Raw genomic sequence first — 14,038 nt, forward strand, 5'->3', positions numbered from 1 at the left:
TCATTCCTCCTCCACATGAGTGAAATTGATGTGGTACAAAGACCTTGTTAGCACATTTAAAGGAATGGAGAAAATGTTAAGTAAAATAATTGATTTGGGATAGTAATATTTAGCTTTTACAATTGTCAGTTTATTTGTTGGCCCTTAAAAGATAAAATTACAACTGTCAGTTTATTTGTTGGCCCTTAAAAGATAAAATTTGCCATAATTATTCTATGCAGATACAGTATAGTAAACAGTCTATTTTTTAACCAATTGTGATTTTCCCCTTTTTCTCTTTTCTCATCTTTGGCATCTTCCCTTCTGCACTCTTTCTTTTTTCTTCATTCATTATTCTTTTAACTTGAGCATTTTTCCTTTCTCCTTCTCTTTCCCTTTCTTCCTACGCTTCATTCATCTTTTAATTCTCCATTTCTTTCATGTTTTTCTTTCCTTGTGTGTATTCTCCTGCCTTTACTCATCCTTATCTTTTTTCTCCTCCTCATGTTTTACATTTTCTCGAACATTATTCTTTCCCTCCCTTTTTCTTTTCTTATTTCTTTTACTCATTTCCTAATTTTGTTTTCAATTTGTATTACTCATCATTTCATTGTTTTCATCCTTTTATTTTTCCCCATGCCCATGTGTTCTTTCTGTTCCTATCTTTATTCTTTAACATCTCTCTCCTTTCTTCAAGTCTGTCTCCTCTTCCACATCATATTCATTCTCCGTTCTTCTCTTCCATCTTAATTATCAGCAGTATTCTTCCCCTCTTATATTACATATCTCCTTTTGTCCCATTCTTCTTTTCCTTATCCTCACTCTCTTTGTACCTAATCTGCTTCTCTTCTTGATTTGTACTATTCCTCTTGTTTCTCATTTCCTGCTTCTCCTGATCCTCCTCTTTTCCATCTTTTCTTTATTCTACTCCTTTTCTACCATTTCTTCATCATGCTTATCATTTTTCTTGCTCCTTTTCTTTCTCCTCATCCATTTTGCCCCCCTTCTTCGATTTTCCTCCATCTGTCTTCCTACTTTTTTCTGTCTTCTCCCGTTCTTCTTTTAATTGATTTATTAACCACTCCTTATATTCATTTTCCTTTCATTATCACTATCATTTTTCCTTCATAACTTTTCCTTTTCCTTATTTTGATATTTCTGTATACTATTTGCTCTACCCTATCCTTTTTCTTTCTCCTTCCCTGATTCTTTCTTTCATCTTCATCCCCCCTTCCTCCTCCCAACTTTGGCTTCCTTCTGTGTTTTCTTCTCATCATACTTTCCAATTTCTTCTTTCTCCTAAACATTTATTATTTGTTCTTCTCTTCCTCATTCTATTCTTCCTCTCTTCTTCAACCACCAATCACCTTTCCTTACTCCTTCCCAGTTTCTTTCCATTTCCTTTACTTACTATGTTCAGTCACCAGTCTCTCCTTTCCCTTTTTGTCCTTTACTCCATTTTGTCTCCTTCAGTAAATGAGTAAATTACAATTCATTTCTTCAAAGTACATATCCTGAACAGCTTTAAAGAGAGAATGCTTCTCATCATATTTTTATTAACCACTGCAAAACTTTTAAGAATGCATCTTTTGTCCATCTAGTGACATCCCTCTAGGTATCTGTAGCCTGAATAAGTGGAGTCTTAGTAAATCAGTTATTAAAATCATGAACCTGGATCATAATATATTAAGTTAAATTAGCATAAAATTTGACTGTGAAAGAGTGCTGCCTTTGGAACTTCAGGTTTTTGTGCGTAATCTGTTCCAGAACGTCTCATGAGGTCCAAAATGTATGAAATCTGAAACTGCAATTCCTATGAGGAATAATGTAAAACCAATTAATACATTCCAGACTGACCCTTTTCATAAGATTTTTTCCATTGTTCCGCTGACCAACATTTAACATGGATTAGTAACTGTACACACATTTTCTTTGCACCTACTGCATGTTGGGTAAGGATACATAGACACCAAAGTTAAAAAACTTGAACAAGGAAACCCACTCACACCAGAGCATTTCCTTTGTTTCTTGTGAGATCCTGAATAAAGCTTCATTGGTGAAGCAAAACACTCCGTGATATCTCATAACTTCTACAAACCTACAAGATCACACACATAGAGCACACCCAGAGAAAAGATTGAAAAGAAAAAAATAGGCAGACTAAACCGGCTTCAAAGAGATAGAGAGTAATCATGTCCTCTCTTAAAGTTGGTAAGGAAGTAACTGATGTGTTCAGGGGGATGCCCAGGGCATTGTGGGAGCTCCCACATACCCTGAGATCAAGCACAGATGCCAATAGTTCCTTGATTACACTAAGGTGGTTTTTTTTTTATAATTTTACTGGAGTTCAAGCTGGCACTAGAAGAATATTCTAATATTAAGACTAAAGGTTTAGTTATGAAAATACACATTGATTAAAAAAATTAGTCATTTTATAGAGAATAAACACAGTTTTATATACGGAAAACAATGAGAAATAAATATGTCAAATGAAATGATGAATAAACATTCAACATCACTCTTACCTTTATGGAAGACTTGTTAACATTTGGAAGATGGAGAGGAGGGGAGAGGTAGAAAGGGAGGTTATTATTTCAAGGCAAATTCTCCTCCAGGTATCAAGGACCTATCTGGGGTTACCTCTCTGTTTTTACTGGCAATGTCTGGGGTTACTTCCCCCACTTCGTTTTTTACTAGCATTAGGACAAACTTGAGGGTCACTGGACCCGTGTCGCACAACAAAACTGGTCGGGGACCTCTTTTTCTGGTGTGTCTTCAAAATTTGCCTAAAGTGAAAGACCGTATTGTCATTAAACATGTTGGAGACATGGATATATCATCTTTGTTAGGATGATAACACCAAAATTTTGTTTACATCATTCCAATTTGCAAACATGTCCTTAAAAAACACAAAAAACAAAGAAAACAAATGCTATTGTTGTTATGTAAGTGTCTTTACTTAATGCCATGAGGTATTTTGTTAGTATGTATTCCTCTAGCTAAAGACTATTTTTCCCAGTTTGCTGTCACTCTTTGACTTGGCTACTTTTTTTTTTTTCATCTGTTACTTCTTGCAATCCAGCTCACTCATTTTTAGATGCCCTGTTCAGATATATGTTGAACACCTTAAGTCTTCAAAAGTCTGCTATTGTCAACTGATATACCAATGTATTTTGCTTGAGGTTTCTTTTCTTTAACACTGACCAGCCATCCTTTTGCTAGTTGAAATGGCTGTGTAATGTCAGTGCTTTACAGCAGTAATACCACAATGCATAACATTACACTATATTTGCCCATAGTACTGTGCATAATACCATTAGCCTTTCTGTCATCATTTTGCATTGTTAGCTGCTGATCTTATCAAAAGTAAAGGTATATATTCACTGTTAAACACTTTGATTTCTGGGATATAAAGTTTTAAGAATTTTAGGTGTTGGCCCTGTTTGAAGGTTACTCAAGGCTTTTTTGTCACTGATAATGTTCCTGAAGTTGTTTTCAGTTATGTTTACTATGAAATGTGGATGCTAAACATAAGTTATGTTTACCATCAAATGTGGATGGTAAGCATATTAACCTTGATTATGGTATGGTTGTATCATACAATAGGTAATCATTATGCTGATACAGTATTGGCTTTGTTCACAGCATTCATCTGTCTGTAGAATACCAGACCTCTTAGACCTAGTTTGTGTGTGACAAAGTTGTAATGTGGCTTGTTGGTGAAGTGCGGTAAATGCAGACGGAACTTGTATGGGTGTAGATGTTAAAACTTGGAGATTTAAGGGATTCTGCTGTTTTCTTCCTGTGTTGTAATTTCTTTTATCTTTGAGTGATTGATTGTTATTCGGTGTCCTTTTCATGTTAATTTATTAAAAAGTCAGACATTTTTATGATTGTTTCAAATCTTTCTGGTTGTATGGGGAGTATTGGTCATCCAATTTAATTTTATATTTGTTTAGTAGGTTTGGGTTCTGATACTTTAATCAACTTTTCTAATTTTCTTTTATTGCAGAATTTTGCATGTGTTTTTCTGTTTTTTCAAAATTTGGTATTCCTATGTTACAGTGAGGAAAAATTGATATCTGTATATATTTTTGGAAGATGCATTAGTCTTCCAGCACATTATGATTTCATTCATATTTAGTAGGTCTTCAGTTTATATAAGCAATATGAACTTTAAACTGATATGCAGGCTTAAGCAAAATGTTTGATGCAATAGTGTATGTACTGTGTCACCTACTTTTGTGATCTTAAATTTCATAATGGTGTTAAGTTTAGGAAGCTGTACGCTTGGGAAGCTCATGTAATGGTACTCTGTCTATGCCTCACATCACTGAAGCACCTGAAGTGATATGTATGATCAAATGCAATCTTTGTTTGTCTTTTTATTAAACAGTTTTGCTATGTTTACAGAGTCAAATTTTTGTAACTAGGTTATTTGACAAACCTTTTTATTTTACTGGAATAACATAGAAGGTTCTCGTGGGGTACATAAATCAGTGTTGTTGCCTAATGTTTTAACATTCGTTAATTCATGCATAATAACACTACAGTACCTTTTTAATTGTGTTTGCTAAGAGACCTGCATTATGCATAATTAGTAGCGCACTAAAAATTCATTGTAAAAGGCTGTAGCATTATACTTTTACACATGCAACTTACCCGGCAGATATATACTTAGCTTATGTCTCCGACGCCCGACAGAATTCAAAACTCGGCACACGCTACAGGTAGGTCAGTGATCACCCCCTACCGCCGCTGGGTGGCGGTAATAGGATCATTCCCGTTTTCTGACAGAATTTTTCTGTCGCCGGTGCTGACAACAACTTTGTTGTTAGCTCCTGATTAGAATTTCTTGCTTGCTTCGCCGAGGATTATTTGGGAAGTATTTGATCTTTGGTTGTTGGCATACGCTTTGTGTTAGTAATTATGTCCGAGTTAACACCTGGAACTCTGTAGAGTATGTGTAAAATGAGGGATGCAAGGTGAGGTTGCCTAAAGGCTACTTTGGACCCTCACACTGTTTGTGTAAAATGTAGGGGGGAGGGGGAGTGTTTCGGTTAAGGATACGTCGATGTATGTGGGGAACTTAACTGAATTACAATGAAAGAACTAACTTCGTATGTTAGAAAGTTAGAAAAGGATAGGATTAGAAAAGCTTCAGCTAGAAGTTCAAGTAGATCCTGTTCTGCGGAACAGGATAGTTTTTTCTAACCCTGTAGAAATAGCTTCGCCATCTCCCTTTTTGGTTTCAGCTCCTTCCCCCGCAGCGAACCCGCAAGATGTGTCTGTCGAGAGAGCCGCTGTGGAAGCTTCAATCCGCAATTTGCAACAGCAATTGCGGGATATGAATCAAGGTAAGGGTGAGTGTCTAGTGATAAATTGCAGTGTCCCCAGTTGCAGTGGAGGGGGCGTCTGACCGACCTCCGCATCGCTCTAGGCCTAGACCTCTTTCAGACTCCCATGCCCAAGGGAGGAGGAATGTCGAAAGCCGCAAGGGGGATGTAGAGTATCCCCAACGGTCAGGCGTCCCTTCAGCAGGTCCTGTAGACTCGTCCCAGGCTGCTATAGAGAGCTATAGGAAAAGCCTCTTAGGAAAGTGTTTTTCCGACTCTGATTCGTCCTCTCCCCTAAACGAAGGGGGGGGGAGGATGGAGCTCTTCTTACAAATCGCGCGTCTCATAAGAGAGCCTGGAAACCTCCAGGAGTAGGCGCTCTAGACTCCAGCCCGGAGCCTTTTCCGGAGTATTCTCCTGCGCCTAAGAAGGCTATGAAGGATCCGGAAAGCCTCTCCAGAAGGGATTCGGTCATCTACTAAAGAGATTCCTGTTGGATCTCCAAGAGAATCTCTCTTCGTTAGTAGGCTCGCTTTCGACTAGTAGGCGCAAGGAGCCTGCTCGCAGGGAGGACGCCATCTCTTCCAGTCAAGAGATCTGTTTTAGGAAGGAGGAGTATGATAGACGATCTTCTCCAGTAAGAGCCTATTCGCCTCCTAGAGTAGACGACTCCTTGAAACTTCGTCGAGGCAGGCGGAAGATGTATTCTTTCCTCGTAGAAGCGCGGAAGCTAGGAATCATAGCGCACGGCAGGAAGGAGTCTCCTTGCGAGAAGACGATCGGTTTCGTATCTGTTCGAAACGATCTCCGAGGAGTAGGATCTCCTCTGCAAGTGGTAGAAAAGGACGAGAACGCTCTAATAAGAGAGATAGAAAAAAGCGAGAAAGGCTCTCCTTCTAGGATGAGTCTAGAAGGCGCCAACGTTCGAGAGGACGTCTGGATGATCGAGTCTCGTTAAGTTACTAAGACCTTATGGTAGACTTTCTTCGAGGGAGTCAAGCGCTTCTCCTAGTAGGTTCCAAGAGTCTACGAAGAACCTAAACAGGGGTTTTTTTTTTCGCGCCTACTCCTGGAAGAGTATATAGAACGGACGCTTACCCGTTCTCCTAGCAGGCTTCGAGAGCCTGAAAAGGAGCCTAATCGAGGGTTGCGCCATACTCCTGTAAGACGATCAAAGAGTAGGCGCAAGCGCTTCCCCTCAAAGGCAGCAAGAGCCTAAAAAAAAGAGCCTTTCCAAGGATTTGCGCCCTAATCCGGGTAGATCAGGAGTAGGCTCTGAGCCTCTCCTCGTAAGATTCAGGAGCCTGAAAGGATTCTTTGTCAGGCGCTCTCCCTACTCCTAAGAGTTACAGAAGAGTAGGCGCAAGCGCCTCTCCTCACCGGCACCAAGAGCCTGAAAGGATCCTGACTTTGGATTCGCGCCCTACTCATAGTACGGCGCTCGAGAATGGAAACGAGTTTTTCTCCGGATAGCGCCAAGAGCCTAATAAACTCAGGCTCTCGATCCTCTCGACCTCGCCTAGTAGGTATCAAGAACCTAGGAGAGAAGTAGAGCGGACTTTTGTTCTTTACCGAGGAAACAGATCTCGGGATTGAACGAACGGCTCCTTCGGACGAGCTCTTGAAGGATAAGAGTCACATACCGGCCAGGACTTCTTTCACCGAAGAAGTCTCCCCTCTCCGAATGTAACTTTGGAGGAAGTCTCGGAGGAGGAAGAGACGAAAGAAGTAGGAGTCTCTGATTATAAGAGACTTCTGCATTACTTCTCAGGAGTTTGGGGGACTCACTTTGTTCAGCTGATCCTCCTTCTCGGGATCTTTTGCTATCAGTACGCAGTTGGCAAATCCCCTCTTTTGTCAGATGCGGCAACCCTTTCCTATGAGGAAGGCATCAAGAATCTGGAGAACTGGCTCCCCTGGTAAGAAGGAGGCAGGTAAGACTGTGCGTGTCCTCCGTCTAGATTGACAGGTAAGCGGGTGTCTTTTGGTTACGACACAAGGAACCATGGGGTTAGGCCTTCCGGCTTCTGCAAACGCGGATGCTTTAGTAGAATCTTCTAGAAGACGCTCTCTACTGTCGGCTAAAGCGTCTTGGGGAATGTGCGAGATGGACCATTAATCAAGGGTCTATTTCGCCACACTTGAAGTCTTCAACTTCATGGATTGGGCCCTTAGGAGCTCTAGCAAAAAGAGCGCAAGATCGGAGTTCGTGACTATGGAGGTGCTTTCAAGTGTCCTTTCATGTCTGGACAGGCAGGTCATGGATAGGGATTCCACGAAGTAGCATCTCTCTTGGGCAGGAGTGCTCAAAAAGAGATCTGTGTATAGCTCGTTCCTCTCCAAGTCTGTTTCGCCATTGCAGAGATCCTCTTGCTTTTTTCTCCGCTCTAGGAATACCTTTTTCCTCAGGAGACAGTGAGGGGACATTTCCAGTCACTGCGGAGAAAGCTACGCAGGATCTTCTTTGCTCAGTCCGCCAAAGAGGCTTACGGCGGTGCCGATGGCTAAGAGAGGGAACAGCGAATAAGGTGTCGTTCAACAGCCCTTCGAGAGAACGACCTCAAGACCCGCAACAAGAGTAGAAGGGCCATTCAAGAGAGGAAGTCTTCTCGAAGGCCATTCTCGAAGCCACAGGAGCAGAGAGTCCTCCAGACTCCAGTAGGAGACCCAGACTTTTGAGGTTCTCGAAAGTCTGGGCTCAGAGAGGGGCGGGGGGACAACTGGTCCCTCTCGATCCTCGAGAGAGGTACCTGATCCCCTTCAGGGAACAAAAACCGCCCTTAACTTCCACTCCAAGGAGTTAGCGGCAAGATACGATCCTTTAAAAAACCAAGCACTATTACATCTGGTGCAACAGATGCTAGAAAGAAGGCGATAGAAAAAGGTGTTAGACAAGTCACCAGGATTTTAACAATCGCCGCTTCTGGTACCAAAGCCTCCGGGGAGTGGAGACCAGTGCCTGGACGTAAGCGGCTCTGAATCACTTTGTGATCAAAACAACGTTCACGATGGAGACGACGTCGTCAGTTCTTTCAGCGCTGAGAAAAGGAGATTGGATGGTGTCATTGGATCTCCAAGATGCCTACTTTCATGTACCCATCCATCCCTCGTCCAGAAGGTATCTAAGATCATGATACAGGGCCAAGTAATATCAGTTTCGCGCCCTTTGGGGGTTTTTCGGTCTTTCCACAGCTCCCCAAGTTTTCACGGGATTGATGAAAAAAATGTAGCACATTGGCTGCATTTAAAAGGAATAAGGAATCGCTGTATCTCGGACGATTGTTGATTCGCGTGCTGCAGATCCAGGGATCAGTGTCTGGGAGGACCTAAGATCAACGTTGACTTGACTCAGTCTCTGGGACTGTAGTGAAACCTCGGGAAATCCCTAGATGGATCCCCAGCAAAGCATTGTCTATCTGGGATTCTGATGGATTCTCGGGGTTTTCGGGGTTTAAAGTGTTTCCGTCCGTAGAAAGACAGGAACGGTGCATTCTAAAAGTGAAGACCCTTCCTAGAGAAAGAACAATGTTCCGCGAGGTGGGAATGGTGATCTTCTGGGGACCCTCTCCTCTTGGAACATTTGTTTCTCTAGGGGAGGTTCACATAGACCTCTTCAATTCTTCTTGAAGGAGAATGGGACCAGAAGAATCAGGATCTGTGGGAATCTTTTCCTCTTGTCCAGAGAGATAAAGAAAAACCTCAGCTGGTGGTTAGAACCAGGCAGACTGAACGAGGGACTATCGCTGCAGTTACCGAAACCCCTCCCAAGTGTTGTTTACAGACGCATCGGAGACGGGATGGGGGGCGACGTTGGGCCCGAGAGAAGTGTCAGGCACCTGGAGTGGGGAACAGGTGTCCTGGCACATCAACACGAGAAAGAGTGGTGGCGGTGCATCTGGTTCTCAGGCAATGGGAAGCCCAAGTCGCAAACTCAGTGTTGCAGGTAAATTCCGACAACACGACAGCTCTAGCCTACATAAGGAAACAGGGGGGACTCACTCCCGCTCACTGTACAAGAAGGCGAAAGAGCTTCTTCTATGGTCAAAGGAGCGGAACATCACACTCTTGACGAGGTTTATACAAGGCGAGAAAAACGTCAGAGCAGACTTGTTGAAGCAGGAGAGATCAAGTCATTTCCCACGGAGTGGACTCTACACTCAGAGGTCTGCAATCAAATTTGGAACCTTTGGGGAAGGTCAAACATAGACCTGTTTGCAAAACTCATTGGAATGCCAGGCTGGAGAACTACTGCTCTCCGATTTCAGATCCAAGAGCAGTAGCGATAGACGGCCTACTCCTAAATTGGGAAGGAATAGACGGCTACGCTTTCCTCCTTTCAAGATCATAGGAAACGTAATAAGGAAGTTTGTTTTTCTGACGAAAGGAGTAAAACTGACCCTAATCGCCCCATTTTGGGCCAGCTCAAGAGTGGTTCACAGAGGTACTGGAATGGATGATAGATTTCCAAGGTACCTTCCTTTACGGAACGATCTTCTCAGACAGCCCCACTTCGACAGATACACAAAAACCATCCCCGCGCTCGGTCTGACTGCCTTCAGACTGTCGAAGGACTCCGTCAGAGCGAAGGGATTTTCACGCGCTGCTGCAAAGGCAATTGCAAGGGCCAGGAGGCCGTCAACGATACGCGTGTACCAGTCGAAGTGGGAAGTGTTCCGAAGGTGGGCCAGGAATCAGAATGTATCTCTTCCAGTACTCTGTGACGGAAATAGCAGATTTCCTATTATATTTGAGAATAAAATGTAACCTTGCAGTCTCGACTATAAAAGGTTATAAAAAGTATGCTTTCCTTGGTTGTTTAGACATACAGGGCTAAACATCACAGATGACAAAGATTTACACGATTGATTAAATCATTTGAGACTTCGAAGTCCAAGGACAGCCAGAACACCCAGCTGGAACCTGGATGTGGTACTGAGGTTTCTCATGTCAAAGAAATTTGAACCTCCCAATAACTCAACGTTCAGAGACTTGACTAGAAAATCAATTTTTCTCTTTGCATTAGCATCAGCTAAAAGGATTAGTGAACTACAGCTTTAGAAGGCACCAGTGGGCTTCAGAAAGGATTCTGCAGTGTGTTCATTTAATTTAACCCCCTATTTTTAGCAAAAAATGAGAATCCTTCTAAGCCTTGGCCAAGGACGTTTGAAGTTAAAGGATTGACTTCCCTGGTAGGGAGAGAAATAGAGAGAACTTTGTGTCCGGTAAGGAGCCTCAAGTTCTATCTAGAGAGGAAAAAACAAATGGAGGAAACTCAGAGAGCCTTTGGTGCTCGGTAAGAGATCCGAGAAGAACGATGTCAAAGAATGCACAGGCTTTCTTTATCAGAGAAACTATTAAAGAAGCACATGTTGCCTGTGAAGAGGAATACCTCGGCAGCTGAAAGTGAAAAGCACATGAGGTCAGAGCCGTAGCAACCTCATTAGCTTTCCAAAAGAATAGGTCGTTAAAAACGATTTAATTGGATCCACATATTGGAGATGCAATTCCTGTGTTTGCGTCTAACTATTTGAGAGATGTACGTGTGGACTTATGATAAGTGCTTCGCTCTCGGACCTTACGTGTCTGCGGATTCGGTGCTGGGACAGGGGCTGAAACCAATCTAGCTTAGTTTAGATAGATTAGGGATTTTAATCTTGTGGTGTTGTTTTTTATGGTCGATTGAAAGTGGTCAGGAAAAAGTACCATTTCAATTCGTAGTGTATAACAAAGTAGTGTGGTCAGGTGGTCGAGATTGGTTGTTTTTCATGCTCCATGTAATGTTTTGGACCTAGGCTCTGTCTTGTAAGAGGGTTAGTACCCCCCGTTGATACGACAAAGGTGAAGGCTCTACCATGTAGTGGGATAGGCCCCATTGGTATGATCCAAATAAGGCTCTGTCGAGTAAGCGGGCTCGCCCCCATTGACATGATCCAGAAGGGTTCTCAGTGTAGGTCTCATCCTCACTGGAACTCTCGAGGCAAGCAGACTCATAAGACCAGTTCTCATGAAGTCTTCTGCCCAATAAGGTAGGAATCAAGGTAATTAAGTTTATTTTTAGTACCTACAACAAAAGTTGTTTTCCCTGTTTTGAATTGCTATTCATATTGATTAACTAATCTCTTACCCTCCTCCAAGGGTGTGGGGTCAATCAGCTAAGTATATATCTGCCGGGTAAGTTGCATGTGTAAAAATGAAATTGTTAAGATACAATAAAGTTTTACACATACTTACCTGGCAGATATATATGTTTAATGGCCCACCCATCCTCCCCTCAGGAGATAGGAGGAAGAAAAATTCTGTCAGAAAACGGGAATGATTCTATTACCGCCACCCAGCGGCGGTAGGGGGTGATCACCTGACCTACCTGTAGCGTGTGCCGAGAGTTTTTGAAATTCTGTCGGGCGTCGGAGACATAAGCTAAGTATATATCTGCCAGGTAAGTATGTGTAAAACTTTATTGTATCTTAACAATTTCATTTTATACAGTGACATAGGCAGATTTAATGTAAACTATACCATGCTCTTCACATTTATTTTGTTAACCCCTTTTTGTAAATATCTTTGTCCTTCAGTTTTAATCAGAATTGAATGACATGTCTGCTTGGGTCCATTTTCCAGATTTATCAGAATTGAACTCAGTGTTGTGATATTGCACCATGAAGATATTTCATGTCTCTATGTACTATTTGTATTTTTTCTTAGAAAATTGTTAAAATGAGGATTCTTTTCTTGTCACATCAGAGCTTAATCCTTAGGTTCCTGCTTCCTTAATACTCATCTATGTAGTACGTTTAGCACTATTGGCTGAGTCTAGTAAACAGGATATGCTATTCATCCCTCCTTGTTTCTTTAGGAGGTGCAGTGTTATGAAATGGGTCATTAGAGCTAAATAGTTCTGGTTTCTTTTTCGTTAAGCTACCTATGATTAGCTGCTATTGTTTTCTTAATGTCTGCATTGTAGGGGATGGTATGAGGTTTCAGCCTTTATTGTAAGGTTTCTTACTTACTGTGAGAATGTGCTTGCAGTACTGTCAGGATGCTATCTTGACACACATAGCGATGGAAGTATTAGGTACACACAATGCATTTGCAAGTCTGCAGTTTTCATTAGCTTTTAGGTGTGTCACAAAAGAAATATATTAGATGTTTCACGAAAGAAATACTTGAAATGTTCCATGAAAGAATTATAGTAGATGTTTCATGAAAGAAATACGTTAGATGTTTCATGAAAGAAATGCAGTTTGATGTTTCATGAAAGAAGTACATTAGATGTTTTTATGAAAGAAATACATTAGATGTTTTGTGAAAGAAGTACATGAGATGTTTGATTATGCTGCACATTCCATATCCTAACTTGTACTCTACTCACAAGACTTGTTTTTTTTTATGAAAAAGATAATTTGACATGTTTAGTGTTTGCTTTGTTGTTTAAGACAATTAAATGGAAGGTTTTAACATGAACTGCTGTTAGTCATTAGGTTACTATAGTATATGCTTAACTTAAAAGTGTTAGCCTCTTGCTCACTCTGGATGCTATGCCAACCAAAATGAAGGGTACATACACATTTTCTCTTATTTCCTGTAAGTGATGTCTTGTACATGAATTTGTCTGGCATACTTAATACAGTATTACAAGAGGTTAAAGGATAGATCTTTAGGAGCATTTTTTCTTGTTATAAAAACTGCACCTTAGTGGGTCACTTGCATCAGCCACTTATAAAGTGTTCCCTCTGCACTTGTTTCATGTTTTTCTATGGAACAGTAGTATTTGTCCAAAAGTAAACTTTTAAATATGAAAGCACAATACTTTTTTTTCTCAGAGTGGCTATTGTTGTGGTATTATGTAAAGTAGAATTAGACTTAAGTTAAAATTTTACTGTAGCTGTTGTGAAACGACACGTACTGTCATTTGTACAGAACAAAAATCTTTCATTTCTCTACAGTATTGTGAATGTTTGGCAAACTACTGTTAAGAATATGTATCCAGGAAGAGATAGATTTCATCATTTGCAACCTTATAAGGGCAATGGGTGTTTAGGAACATGGTAATGGTTTTATCATGCCAAGAAGGCTTAGCGAGAAGGTTGTCTGGGGAGCGATTTTACGGCTTCTCATTATGGAAACCTGTCTTACTGATTGCATTCTCCATTGTGGTTATAGTAGCCTCTCTCTCTCTCTCTCTCTCTCTCTCTCTCTCTCTCTCTCTCTCTCTCTCTCTCTCTCTCTCTCTCTCTCTCTCTCTCTCTCGGTGTAGAGAGTGTAGTTGGTCTTTATCTCTTTTTACTTGGAACTTGAATATGACATAAGAGTTTCTGGGTTAAGAGTTTAGAGTGTCTTAGCTTTGATGAGGAAGAGGTAGGTATGTCATAATGACATTATTTTCAAGCCACAACATATTCAACATTGCTTACTGTATTTTAGTATGTAAAAGGAACTATCTACACTCTGTCAAGTCTGCAGACAGGCTTTTTATTCTAATAACAGAAATTTGTGTATATGTATGCACAATTTTTACTTACTGTACAGTATTTTGCAATGTTTTGCTAAGATTTTAATGATTTATATAACAGAGGACCCCTGCAATTTAGTGTGTAAATCTATAAACTTGGAAGTCTTGTTTTGGTTAAAAGTAAGTAAGCAATTAACAATGGAAATAATGTGGCAATGGTTTTTAAACTATGTGCATGTACAAAAATGTATGATGTTGGAACTATAGGGTATTT

General features: G+C 41.0%; 1 protein-coding gene across 1 annotated transcript in view; it reads left to right on the forward strand.

The window, feature by feature from the left end:
- Positions 1-14,038, forward strand: part of LOC135225695 (transport and Golgi organization protein 1-like) — a 36,354-nt gene that overhangs the window by 8,649 nt on the left and 13,667 nt on the right. The window lies entirely within an intron of this gene.

The sequence above is a fragment of the Macrobrachium nipponense genome, chromosome 13 (assembly GCF_015104395.2).
Source record: "Macrobrachium nipponense isolate FS-2020 chromosome 13, ASM1510439v2, whole genome shotgun sequence".
Lineage (NCBI taxonomy): Eukaryota > Metazoa > Arthropoda > Malacostraca > Decapoda > Palaemonidae > Macrobrachium > Macrobrachium nipponense.